This window comes from Lissotriton vulgaris, chromosome 1_1 (genome assembly GCF_964263255.1).
Source record: "Lissotriton vulgaris chromosome 1_1, aLisVul1.2, whole genome shotgun sequence".
NCBI classification, from domain to species: Eukaryota; Metazoa; Chordata; class Amphibia; order Caudata; family Salamandridae; genus Lissotriton; species Lissotriton vulgaris.
Genome location: NC_141685.1, coordinates 1198534061 through 1198548871, shown reverse-complemented (window position 1 = coordinate 1198548871; position 14811 = coordinate 1198534061).

Below are 14811 nucleotides of genomic sequence, written 5' to 3'. Positions count from 1 at the left end.
TGGCTTCACTCACACGTACACCACGAGAACACAACACTATCTTAGAGCTTACAGATGAGACCGGCGCCACCATTAGAGAAACAGATGCGATACTCACTGCATTCACGACACATTACTCGACACTATATACATCCACGGCAGAGGCGGACGCTCCATACGCTGAATACTTGAACGAAGTGGCGCTCTGCTGGCTTAGTGATGGAGATAGGGAATTTCTTGCGGCGCCTTTTGAGCTCGATGAGGTTCGTGAGGGCATCATGTCCCTCAAAAACGGTAAGGCCCCGGGGCTCGATGGCATCCCAGCTGAATTCTACAAATCCTATATTGATATCATGGCGCCCGTGCTTAGTGAAGTATTTACCGAATCATTAGCTGACGGGATACTACCCTGCTCTATGCGTGAGGTGGTTATCACCTCTCTTCTGAAACCAGATAAGGAACCCACCTCCTGTGACTCTTACCGCCCACTCTCCCTTCTGAACTGTGACGTCAAGATCCTTGCCAAGATCCTGGCCACACGACTTTCGCTGCTCATGACCAGAATTGTCCTACCTGACCAATCTGGCTTCGTGGCGGGCAGGTCTACATCCCATAATCTCCGCACCCTTTTCTCCCTGCTTCGCACGGTCCATCCTGACGTCCCTGTGGCGGCTGTGTTCCTGGACGCCACCAAGGCATTCGACTCTGTCGAATGGCCCTACCTCTTCTCGGTCCTGGCCAGCATGGGTTTCCCTAAAATGTTCTTGGCCTGGGTGCGCCTCCTGTACACAGATCCCACGGCAAAAGTGCTGATAAATGGAAAACTGTCGCCACCCATCAACCTTACGAGAGGCACCCGCCAGGGATGCCCGCTCTCGCCTTTATTATTCGCTATTGCGGTCGAACCTCTAGCTTGCCGCCTGCGCCAATTGCACCGAGCGGGAGCGGTACAATGTCTGCAGCGGCAAATCGATGTATCCCTCTATGCGGATGACATCACGCTGTACGTCAAATACCCGGATCTACACCTTAATCCCCTGCTCCGTGAGTTCGTCCTCTTCGGAGGAATGTCAGGTGTTCACATCAATTGGTCTAAATCGCAATTTTTTCCTCTCACTGATGCTGTAAACGACTTCCCACTAGATTACCCATTGGTATGGTGCCGCGATGATCTTAGATATCTGGGGATCCGTGTCGCTCGTGATAAGGACGAGACACTCCGCTCCAATTATGGAGTAGCCATAACCAAACTAACTGCCTCCGTTGATAGGTGGATCACGTTGCCACTCTCCATGGCTGGCAGAGCCTCCCTCATAAAAATGGTAATACTGCCCCGATTCCTGTACCTTTTCCTCAATATTCCCTACTACCCTGGTGCCTTCTTTTTCAGGACACTCCGCACGGAGCTGCGCAGACTTTTTTGGGGTGGCAAATCTCCCCGATTGAAATGGTCAACATTGACCCAGCCCTATGACCAGGGGGGGTTTGATGTCCCCGATTTCGAAACATACTATCTGTGCGCACAGGCGCATTTTGCCTATCATTGGGTGGCTCCTACTCCCTTCATGCCACATATAGCAGTGGAGGACTGGATAGTACACCCTCTCCCACTGAATGGCCTGCTACACTGTCCCGAGACTTCCATCACCACTTTGAATACCTCGGTTTCTTGCACACTGGATGCATGGCGCCGCATCGCTCGGCGGCTGCTCTGCACACTGCCCTACTCCCCCAGACTACCTCTTACCTATCACCCACGGCTTGCCTTGCTATCGGAACTAGGGTTCCGGCAGCTTTGTGACAAGCTTCTTATCACCTGCTGGGGAGATCTGTTTCACAACGGACTTTTCAAATCGGCTGATCAATTTTTTGAAACGCAGGAACATACGCCCCTTGAACTCTTTTACTATATTCGACTACGCGCTGGGATGCGAGACATCCTACCCGACTACCCTGATGAGCCTGCGACCCTACCGCCGCTGCACTACCTTTTAGGGTCACAAGATGGGACCCATTTGGTCTCTGGGCTCTACCGCCAGTTCCGCGGAGCCGCTCCTTTACAAGTCTCTGCTGCCCGATTGCACTGGTCAGCGGAAATCGGAACGGATATCTCGGACGACCAATGGAAACACTGCTGCGCATAGACCTCCCGCATCTCTGCCAGCTGCAGATTGAAAATAATACATTATAAATTCCTTCAGAGGATATATTACACACCGGTCCGGAAATACAGATTTGGGCTGGCCGATAATGATCGCTGTGAACGATGCCATGCTGAACATGCTGATTTTCTCCACCTAGCGTGGTCCTGCCCCCAGATTGCTGACTACTGGCGACAGGTCATCGAGGCCGTTGCGGAGATGGTGGATGAGGAGGTTCCTGCGGACCCTCTGGTAGCCCTCCTTGGATATACCAAGCAATTATCTAGGGAATGCAGAAAATTCACCGACATAGCATTGCTCTTGGCCAAGCGACGTGTTGCTTGCCGTTGGAGCAGAGGCAGAGCGCCCAAGTTCAAGGACTGGCTAACTGACTTAACATACTGCCAAGACCAGCACACCACCTTTGCTGAACTGTTGCCTCTTTCATGCCGACCTGGGAACATTTGGGATCCACTAGTACACTACTTGCTTAAACGCTCAAACGACGATGTGCAGTTGGGCGATGAACACGACACTTCCCAGCTACAGTGACACTTTTCCAGAAATCGATCTGTGACCTTGGATAAGCAGTGCTGCCCTCTTACCCCTTTCTGTGCCTATGCTTCCTCCTTGCCATGAAGACGGAGGGTCCCCCCTCTGGAGAAGTGTGTCCTTCATACCCTGCTGATCCTGAAACTGACGCCCCACGAACTCCAATCACACTAGAAATTAAGCCTGGGACAGTCAATTCCCCGCGCAGCGCCACCTGCTAGGACTGCCACGATACACCATTGACATACATTACCACAACACAGTCATGCACTACCTCTTAGTTGTAACCTCGTTGGGATGTTCCTTGGTTCTTGTTTCACGAACTACAAAACAGCAGTGAGACTCTTCTCTCGCTCAAAAAAACCTGTTCGACTGCTGCTCATCCTTACTTGACCTGCTCCACCGGATACTGATGTGACGCTTTATCACTCTGTAATATGCCGCCGGGCCCCCGGGATGCCGGCTTCCAGGCTGTGTATTGTTACTCTACTATGGCTGCCGGCCTCCGGGTTGTAGGCGACCCAAGCTGTGTATCCTACTATGTTTTTCTCAATAAAGCAGATTTGAACCCCCCAAAAAAAAAAAAAAAAAGGATTTCATTCCTGCAGCAGAATAAGAGGGAATAAATGCCATTTGCATAAAGTGTTGAGTGCTCGGGTATTCATGTTCTTGACTTGTGTAAAAATGGATTGCATAATATTTTATTGGCTACACAAGGATATCATCAACAACTCTGTCATCTGACTGTATCTTGTTCATAGAGTAACCAGTGGCTCCCTGGATCTATTTGCTAGCCAAAATACACAAAGATAAAGAGAACCCACCAGGGAGACCTATTGTTTCATCTAACAATATTCTCCTTGAGCATAAGTCCATGTATCTTGACTTTTTATTCTCTGTTTTAGCTTTGCCCTCCTATGCTAGGGACAGCATAGGTTTTAGCACAAAGGTCAATAAAATCCTGTGGCAATCCCGCTACTTACTTGTAACCATGGATGTGTACACCTGTATTGATCACAACCTGGAAATCCAGGCCTGTAGTTAGTTATTTCTTTCATGACAGACCATTATGCAGATATGGTCATTCCAGTCTGTTATTGGAGATGTTACGTTTTTGTTTGAACAATCAATCAATCTATCAGGGTTTTGTGGAGCACGCTACTTACCCGTGAGGGTCTCAAAACACTTCAGGGGGTGTGAACAGCTCTGTTGGGGTCATCCAAGGAGCCTGGTCCTTTCTGAACTGGTGCACTGTCGGGTTCGTCGGAGGTGAAGGGCGAGTCCATTCCAGGTCTTGGATGCGTGGTAGGAGAAGGATCTTCCACCTGCTCTGGTCCTGTAGAAATGTGGAACAGTGGCTAGGGCAAGGTCTGCTGAGCAGAGTTTTTTCTTGGGGGCATGGAAGGAGATTTTGACATTGAGATATTGGGGTCCGGTCTTGTGGAGGGTTTTGTAGGTGTGTGTGAGCAGCTTGAATGTTATTCTTCTTTTGACTGGGAGCCAGTGGAGATCGCAGAGGTGTTGGATGATGTGGTCATGCCGTGGGATGTTGAGGATAAGTCTTGCTGAGGGGTTTTGGATGGTCCGGAGTTTGCAGAGAATTTTTTTGTTGATTACGGCAAGTTTGCTTGTGATGAGTGCATGGGTGATAGTTTTCCTGGAGTCGGTGGGGGATCCACTTGAACATCTTGTGAAGTATGCGGGGGGTGTTGAAACATGCGGAGGATACAGCATTGATCTGACGATTCATGGTGAGTGAAGAGTCGAGTATGATGCTGAGGTTGCATGCATGGTCTGTTGGAGTTGGAGGGTTTCCGAGGGCAGGAGGCCACCAGGTGTTGTCCCATGTGGAGAGGGTGGACTTTTCTCATAGTTTAGCTTCAGCCAGCTGTTGCTCAACCAGGTCACAACGGCTTTCATTCCTTGTTGGAATTTGCGCCTAGTGATGTCGGGTTCCTTGGTGAGAAAGAGGGATGTATGACGTTACAACACGAACTTTTACAACGCACACCGTTACAACGCATTTTTTACAACGCAGAAGCATTTACAATGCATACCTTTATAACGCATGACATTACATAGCAGATGCTATTACAACGCATGACATTACAACGTAAGTATAGGTAAGTATATTATTTTCTTTAAAAATATAATTAATTAAAATTTAATTTATTTAATAAATTAAATTATTTTCAAATAATTATTTTGTACATATATATATATTTTTAAAAATAGATTAGGTATTTAAAAAAAAAAACTAAAAATACCCCTGTACCCCAAAAACCAAAGCCCAGCCCTGAAACCTAAAAATACCCCTGTACCCCAAAACCCAAACCCAGCCCTGAACCCAAAAAATACCCTTGTACCCCAAAACCAAAACCCTGCCCTGAAACCTAAAATACCCCTGTACCCCAAAACCTAAACCCAGCCCTGAAACCTAAAAATACCCCTGTACCCCAAAACCCAAACCCAACCCTGAAACCTAAAAATACCCCTGTACCCCAAAACCCAAACCCATCCCTGAAACCTAAAAATACCCCCGTCCCCCAAAACCCAAACCCAACCCTGACCCCTAAAAATACCCCTGTACCCCAAAACCCAAACCCAGCCCTGAACCCTAAAAATACCCCTGTACCCCAAAACCCAAACCCAGCCCTGAAACCTAAAAATACCCCTGTACCCCAAAACCCAAACCCAGCCCTGAACCCTAAAAATACCCCTGTACCCCAAAACCCAAACCCAACCCTGAAACCTAAAAATACCCCTGTACCCCAAAAACCAAACCCATCCCTGAAACCTAAAAATACCCCTGTACCCCAAAAACCAAACCCAGCCCTGAAACCTAAAAATACCCCTGTACCCCAAAACCCAAACCCAACCCTGAAACCTAAAAATACCCCTGTACCCCAAAACCCAAACCCAAACCCTGCCCTGAAACCTAAAAAATACCCCTGTACCCCAAAACCCAAAATATATATATAAAATAACTTTAATTAATTTATTTAAATTATTTTTAATATTTTTTAAATTAAAAAAAGGTTAAATAAAATGATATACTTACCTATACTTACGTTGTAAAGGCATGCGTTGTAATAGCATCTGCTATGTAATATCATGCGTTGTAAAGGCATGCGTTGTAAAGGATCCTGCGTTGTAATGGTGTGCGTTTTAACGGTGTGCGTTGTAATGGTTGCGTTGTAACGGCTGTTTCCCGAGAAAGAGCATTTGCTGGGTGTCATTGGTGTAGGAGACAGCGTTGAGCCCGTGGTTTCTGATGATGGTTGTGAAGGGGGCCATGTAAACATTGAAGAGTGTGGGGCTGAGGAAGGATCCTTGGGGTACTCTGCATCTGATCTCTGTACGTTCTGAGAGGAAGGACAGGCATCTTATTCGCTGTGTTCTGCCTAAGAAGAAAGATTGCATCCAATTTTTCCTTTGATGCCAGATTCATGGCGTCTGGTGGCTAGAGTGAGGTGGAAGACAGTGTTAAAGGCTGCTGATAGGTCCAGGAGGATGAGGGCTGCCCTGTGGTCTTGGTCAAGGGGAGCACTGATGTCTTCAGTAGCCGCAAGGAGTGCAGTCTCGGTACTGTGTTTGCTTAAATATCCGGGTTGAGAGGTATCTAGGATGTTGTTGGTTTCTATGAATTGTGCTAACTGGGTGTTGATGGCCTTTTCAATGACTTTGGCAGCAAAAGGAAGCAGTGAGATGGGCCTGAAGTTCTTGAGGTCTGTTGGGTCTGTGGAGGGCTTCTTTAGGAGGGGGTTGTTTGCAGAGCACTTCCGGATGTTGGGGAATGTGGCAGTCTCGGGGGAGGAGTTGATAGTCTGGCATAGCTCAAATGCGATGACGGTGGCAGCCCAGTGGAAGATGTGCAGTGGGCAGGGGTCTGAAGATGTTCCGGAGTGGATGCTCTTCATGTTCTCTAAGGTGTCTTCTGTAGTGAGAGGGGTCCAGGTGAAGAGGGTCTGTTGGTGGCATAGTTGGGAGTTGAGGCAGTGTCATTGAAGTTGTCGTAGAGCGTTCCGATCTTGAGATGAAAGAAAGAGCTGAGGTTGTTGCAGAGTGCTTAGCAGGAAGGGACGTCAGTTGGTTCGCTGTTGGGCTTGGCAAATTCCTGTATGATGGAGCAGAGTTCCTTGGAGTTTTGGGCATTGGAGAAGATTTTGTCTTGGAAGAAGTTTTTCTTAGTTGATTTGAACAGTTGGTGGTGTGTTGTGGTGGCTGTTTTGTAGGCAGAGCATGCTTTTTTGTTTCTTCAACTCGTCTCCAGTCGTAGGCAGGGGCACTTGGATTCTCAGAGCTCTGTGATGGACCAGTTGGCTTTCTTGTTGTGTTGCCTTGTGATGTTCAGGAGGGGGTCAAAAGTTTTGGCGCAGTTGGCAATCCAGTGGTGGATGTTGTTTTCTGCTCTGTTGGCATTAGTCATGGTTGGGGGTGGAGTGTCGGTGAGGGCGGAAGTGAGGTGCTCTTTGCAGACTTTGTTTCATCATCTGTGTGGGAGGGGGTGCTTGTGCTTGAGTGTGGTAGGTTTCATAAAGCAGAAGTAGATGTAGTGGTGGTCTGTCCAGAGCAGTTGCATGATGTGGCAGTAGCGAATATTGTCTCCTCCGGCGAAGATGGGGTCAAGTGTTTGTCCTGCTTTGTGAGTGGGGGTGTAGACAAGTTGCTTCAGTCCTAAGTTGGTGATGTTCTTTAGGAGGACGGTGGGGTTGGGATCACTGTGGTCATCCAGGTGGAAGTTCAGGTCGAGTAGTATGTAGTCTGTAGAGGTGAGGGCTGCGATCTGGTCGGTGATGATGTTGGTGAAGGACACTAAGGGTCCAGGAGGTCTGTAGGCGAGTGCTCAGTGGAGTGTCGATCTGGGGTTGGGCTGGACCTGCAAGTGGATGTGTTCTATCGAGGGCAAAGTGTGATCCGAGTAAGTGGTTATCAGTCAGAGGAAGCTTTTGTGGACTATGGGAAAGCCTCCTTCCTGGGCGGTTGGGGTGGTCTTTTCTCAGGATCTTGTATCTGTCCTGGATGGCGGTTGCGATGTTGAGTGCGGAGCTGGCATTGGTCTAGGTCTCTGTGAGGAAGGTGACACTTGGCTTGTGAGTTTTGAGGAGATCCCAGATTTCCACAGCATATCTGTGCAGGGAGCATACATTGAGGAGGATGCAGCTCAGTTGCTTGTGTGCGATGGCGACCGGCGGGTTGAGGGAGCTGTTGGGGTCCAGAGGTGGGTGAAGGTTTAGCGGAAGTGTCGGCTGGAGAACAGGCATTGGGTGTTGCTTGGTGTTGAGAGCTTGCAGTTGTTGTTGCGTCTGGGTTTGAGTGCGTGGAGAGTGTTGGGGTTGTACCAGCATTGAGTCAGGGGACTAGGGTCGCAGACGGGCGCAGATAGGCTTGCCTTATGCACAATATTTGCAGGCGGGTAGCACGGCCACACTGTGGCCGCCATTAGGTTGGGGTCAGGGGAGAGCAGCCTGGAGGTTTATGTTTATGTTTATGGGATTTGTAAAGCGCGTGACTACCCTCGGGCATCTCAGCACTGCGGTGATCCAGAGTTAGACACCGTAAGCACTTAGTCTTATGGGAAAAGCCATGTCTTGAGTTTTTTCCTAAAGGATGCTTCATTTTCAGTGAGTCGAAGCTCTGGGTCTAAAATACTCCAGAGCGTTGGTACCAGATGGGTGAAAGATCTTCCACCCCATCTGGATCTTTTAATTGTGGTCGCTTTAATCAAGAATTTTGAGCTTGATCTAAGATGTCAATGAGGGGAATAGTGGGCAACCAGCTTTTGGATAATAGTGGGTCCCCTCCCATACATGGCTCGGTGGGCCAAATTTAAGGACTTAAATTTAATTCTGGCTTGAATCGGGAGCCAATACAGTTCTCTCAGTGCTGGTTTGACCGATTGCTATCTGGGTATGTTCAGTAGCAGTCGGGCAGCAGCATTCTGAATAATCTTCAATCTGTTGGTTACATATTTAGGAGAGCCAAGAAAAAGAGAGTTGCCGTAATCCAGCCTCGATATCACTAAGGCATGGACTATGGTCCTCCTGGCTTCCTCTGGGAGTAGGGATATAATTTTCCTGCTTAAGCGTAGCATCCCAAAGCAAGTGCTGGATAATTGTTTGACCTGTACCTACATTGTTAAGTTCTGGTCCAGCCACATACCAAGGTTTTTTATGGCTGCTTTGGGGGAGGGAGAAAGCCCTCAGCTGGCTGGCCAGAGGATCTCTGATCGAGGATTAAAGTTGTTACCCAGAATCATCAATTCTGTCTTATCCCTATTTAATTTGAGTCTACAGTTCTCCATCCTTGATCCAATTTTTTCTAGACTAGGGACGAGTTGTCGATGGTCTGAGTTGATAGAGTCCGAAATTGAGAACACTACTTGCGTGTCATCCGTATATGACACGATGGAGATTCCGAATTCCTGGGTTATATGGGCCAAAGGACTGAGATAAATATTAAAAAGAGTTGGACTCAGGGAGAATCCCTAAGGGGCTCCTCATGGTGCTGAGAAAGAATCTGACTTAAAGCCGGCCTCCAAGCATTGAAAGTTCCTGTCACTCAAGAATGACGCAACCCATTGCTTCGCTGTACCTTCAATTCCAACATTTTCCAGTCTTTGAACCAGCACTGAGTGGTCAACCATATCAAATGCGGCACTCAGATCTAAGAGTACCACAGCCGCAGTTCTTCCTTGGTCAAGTATAGATTTGAGTTTGTCAGTGACCACCAACAGTGCTGATTCCGTGCTGTGTTTAGGTTTGAACCCCACATGAGTCTGGTGGATAACGTTGCTGTTTTCAAGAAAGGCAGAGATAGTGGTGTTCACATGTTTTTCTGCGATCTTGCCCACTATAGGCAACAATGATATTGGGCGATAATTTAATAAATCAGCAGGGTCTAAATGTGTTTTTTTCAATAGGGGTTTAATGATAGCATGTCTCCACTCTCTGGGTACTTTGCCTTTTTCAAAAGAGAGATTAATTAGATTACATAGTTGCGTAAGAACGGGTTTTCCACCCTGGGCCAGGATGTGCGGAGGTGCTGGGTCTAGTGGGGGATCCGGACTTGATTTTCTGTAATAGGGAAGATTTATGATCTGTCTTCACCAACGGGATTGATATCAGAGGAGGTGTAGCCGAGTGGAGTGATTCCTTGTGCTCACTCTGTGACTTGTTGTATGGACTTTGTGTAGTACTTAGGGTCATCATAGGATTAGGGTGAAAGGAGTTGTACATGTTTTCCACTCTGCTTTTAAAGAAAGTGGCTAACCCATCACACCTTTCTTTGGAGTGATGGAGACTGTTGGATCCTTGGTCTACAGTAGTGAGTGATTTGACAATTTTAAAAAGCTCCTTACAGGAGTTGGAAGATTTTGCTATTTTATCTTCATAAAAATCAGCCTGCGCTTTCCTAATGCTCTTATGATAGGGTTGTAGGGCTATGTTATAGGTTCTTTTTAGTTCCGGGTCATAGGACTTCCTCCAGTCGCGGTCCAGTCTTTTGCAGTTCTTTTTTTTGAGCGACCAGCGTGGGGGAAAACTAGGAAGATCTATTAGAATTTTTGTGAGTTAGAGGGCCTGGCTTCCTAAAATTTCTTTCAATAGAGCTATAGATCCATGTTAGCCAGTTGTCATGGGCCTCTTCAAGATCTTTTGTGTGCTGTGGCATAGAAGACTCCAGATCACCAATCCAGGCCTCTGGAACTATCCTGGGGCATTTTCGTTCACTATTATATGTTTTTTTTTAGTTCACCTACCCAAGGTATCCGGAGGTGCAGTAGAATCAGAGTATGATCAGTCCATGGCATCCATATGGGATCGAGTACCTTCAGCCTTAGATCATTTGCGAAAATGGGGTCTAAGAGATGGCCTTTCTCATGAGTAGCGGCTGGTACCAGTTGTGAAAGCTGTAAGGTTTCCATGTCAGCTAGGCATCTCCTGGCTGATGAATCATTGGGATCATCCAGGTGAACATTAATGTCCCTTAACACTGTAATGGCACTTTTCTCTATGATCATGCTTGCAAGCAGGTCCGGGCTAATTCTAGGAACTGCGTACATGGTCCTGAGGGTCTGTAAATCAGTCCCCATGAGAAAGAGCATGTCGCAGAGAGGGAAATTCTGATTTGGTGATATTGAGAGGAGATAGAGTACATAATATCTGAGCCTTATGAATATTTGATATGCTTCGTCCAATGGCTCCAACTCTATCAATAGGGGAAATTTCATAACCGGGGGTAAAGCCTCTACAATTTCAGGGGCTGAACTTTCCCTAAGCCTGCTTTCGGTTACAAATAAGACCTCCAGTTCCTCTTCCTCTATTAGAAGTTTAATTTCCACAGTGTGCTTGGGTAGGGATCTGCTATTAATTAATCCCATGTAGTGGTCAGTTCTAGCATCCTATCCCTGTGCAAGGTGTACCCTGATCATTCCCATAAACCCACAGACTGGACAACACAGTGGTTGTTCTACACTCAAAGCATGCTTATACAGTGGGTGGGCTGCTACCTTTAAAGATAGAAGCTCCGTGTTGGTGTAGGTGAATGATTTTTCAGGGAGTGTGGTAGTTTGGGCAGGGTTCCTGGCCCCTGGTCCCGAGTGGGCACAGATGGGCGCAGACGGGCTTGCCTTAGGCGCGCCCGCTGCCCACATCCACTGCTCGTCAGCGCCATGCCCGATTTAAATATAGTCTGCCCCCTGACTGCGAGAGAGACTAGAGCACAGAATAATGTGCGCGATCGCGCTATACAGAAATGTGCTAGCAGCAGTGATGACAATAGCAATAGCAGCTAACCAATATTGAACAGCGTAGCACTTTCCCTAAGCCCGCATGCAGTTGTTGGTGACTGCCTCTAACCTTATCATCTGCGTGTCTGCGCCATGCCCAATTTGAATATAGTCTGCCTCTGAGGTCAGAGGTTTTGCTCTTCTTGCAGGGCAGCAGGTGCTGTTAATCAGGGGTCGCTGGGAGAGTGATCAGCTGGTAGGAGGGAGTGACAAGCTGGAGGATGGGCCGCTGGGCAGCTGCGGAGGGGAGAACGATGGAAAATGAGGCAAAGGATAGGAAAATAAACAATGGGCAATGAAAAGGAAAAAGCAGAGGAAAAAAGGCAAAGAGGCAAAGAAAGAAAAGGCAAACAGAAAAAAGATCACACGCACAAAGCGGACAAGCAGAACAGCAAGCTGTTTCATGAGACCACCATGGAGCCTGCAGGTGGAGGATGGGCTCAAACACCTACCTGGAAAGGAGCTCGAGCGGCGCTAAGGGAGAGCAGTGACACAATTTCCTTGTGTTTAATGACAATGAGTTCTGCCGGTTGGTCGGAGCAGCAATGGGAAACTGCTTTCCTCCAAGTTATGACAGCATTTTTATGGACTGGTGGGAGACCAAGTATGTGTGGGTGAAGCAAAATGAGAAGTGGACCAGGTACATTAGATTCTCGAATAGATATATTGATGACCTTTTTATTATATGTGAAGGTCTGAGACAGGATTTAGAAGATTTTTTTGATGGACATTTCTTGCAACCACCTAAATTTGGTCTTTAGTCATAAAATACATTCTACAAACATGGATTTTCTGGATGTCTCTTTCGAGATTTGGGAGGGAATGTTACACTTAAACCAATACCGTAAAGAGACTGTTGGCAATAGCATTATTCATCGAGGCAGCTATCACCCACAACAATTTGCAGGATTAAGAGTAAGTGGTTACCGAAGTGTGTTATGTTCAACTTTTCCAGCATCCAGCCAATGTACGCGATATTGTATCTTAAAGAGGGCAGCTGGGAGTGCACAGTGTTCTTTCGAAAATAGCGTTAATTGAGTCAATTGTGGCATGACATGAAATATTATTTCATCACCTGTTTTCTTAATGAGGACATAAATAAACAGGCTTTGAAAAAGCAAAAAAAAAAGAGTAAGTGGTTACCCAAACAAAGTTTTGAAAGCAGCTAGTATGAGGGCAGAACAAACCATAAGAGACCCGCTTTTGCCCAAAACAAAGAAGAATGAAGAAGAGCAGGGTGTGGTCAGCTTGATCACTACATATAATAACGAAAGTTAGGCTATCAGTCGGTTGGTAGTCAAATATTGGCAGTTGATTACAAACAGACCAACAAAGTGACACCTTTTCCCCTGAGCACATATCACAAATCTAAATATTTTGCCTGATATTCTTGTACTCAGCTGCACCAGTACACACAATAGGAGTGAGCAATGGCTACAGGAACAAAAAGGCTTCTATAAATGTAGAAGGTGCAAGGTCATTTATTTGGGGTACGATTAAAAAACTACAGGCCATCCAGTAATGTGCCTTATAACCTTATAGCTTTCTGTGCTTTTGACGTGATGTGATAAGTTTTGTATAGATGATTTAGATGATGGCTATAATAGTAGTTTATTTGTGCATACTTTATAGGCCACTTGGCTGATTTTGGACAGATACGACATCTCTCAAACTATGTGAGGAGGTGTGTGACTTAGGAACACACCCCTATATGAACATTGATGGATATTATGCCCTTTAAAATAGATTACTAGATGCCTTCAATGAACAGCAGAATAATATGCATGCTTTATTATTCATATGAATGTTTGGCAAACGTTTAGCCACTTGGCATTATTGTGAGGAAGAGGTGCCTTCTGAGAAGAATTGCATGTTTAGTAGCATGTTTTTCTTCTTTTTCTGCTCAGAAGGCTTGTTATTTATCAGACCGTCTGTTAAAATAATTTATTATGCCTCTTGTCAATTTTGAAGTGATGTTATTACAACTCTCTCACTGTTCACTGGATCGGTGACAGTAGTATTTTGTTGATGTCTCACAATGTGTGCTATTTTTAGAGTTGATTGAGCACAATTTCCGAAATGAGGCCATGGCACAGACCTTCATAGGTTGAAATTGATAGCCGAAAAAAAACATGTTCAAGTTGACAATCTGTGTGTGGATAATTCCTGTGGATGTTACAAGGACTTTCTGACATGAAAACAGGACCTTCACCCGTCATTATTTTTTGTAATTGTTTATCATATTTTTATATTTCTCATACCAGAAGTGAAAAATGTTTAATATTTATTTTTAACTCCTACTGACTTCTATTGCCAATTATGGTTCACTCTTTCATTTTTACAGATATAGGAAGAATACTAAAAGTCAATATTTATGTTTTTGTGGGAAGGCAGATGGGGATATGCATAGTAAATTTAGGGTAGTGTTTTGTTTTGAATGGGTTTTCTAGTTTTGTGTTAGATTGGATTTCGGTTTAAGTATAATTTTTTTGTATTGCCACCTGTTGTATCCTCAATAAACATATGTAATACTAAAGTTGTACAGTGTGCTTAGTGTAGAATGTGTAATGTAGTATACTCTGTTGGTCATTTTATTATGTGTATTACATTTTTGAATGATTGTTGTATTGTTTTTTTTGTATTTGAGACATATGTAATGAATGGGTGAAGTTTCTTTTACAAGGCAAATTATATTGCCACTATTTCAACCAAGTTTCTTTTTTGTTTTTAGTTTTTCATGGTATTTTTAAAATGTTTCCATCTTTTTTAATAATTTATTAGGACTGTGGATCAATTCTGTTGATATTTTTAGCAATTTAATTTTTTTATTTCTTGTGTTATTATATCTGCTATTTCTTGTTTTTGGTGGATTTAAGGAATATAGTACACATCAGTTACAAAATCGTAAGTTATCTTTGTTTCTTTTTTTAGGCTGGGATATGTTTGCTGCTTTTAAAAATATTTATTGCAGAGTGATGCTACATTAATTGTTGTATACCATATGCATTTATTTGTAAATGTATGTTGTTTTGTAATTCTTTTTTTTAGCTTGCATTTTTTCCGTCCTTATATAATGATTTTTATATTTATTTATTAAGTCTAGTTATGATCAAGAATAATATGTGTATTGATACAAACAATGTGAGTAATATTTATAAATTAATTAATTTTGATGAGTTTGTTGGTCTGTGTTGCCTTTTCAATTTGAAGTGATGAGTTATGTATAATATTGTTTTTGCTATGGCTTCTAGGTAGCATACTACTTTGTTATTAATAAAGAAGAAGTGAACATGCCCCAGATGTGGCTGGGGACTCTCTCTTTATGAAAGCATGTTGGACGTGGGAAAGAGA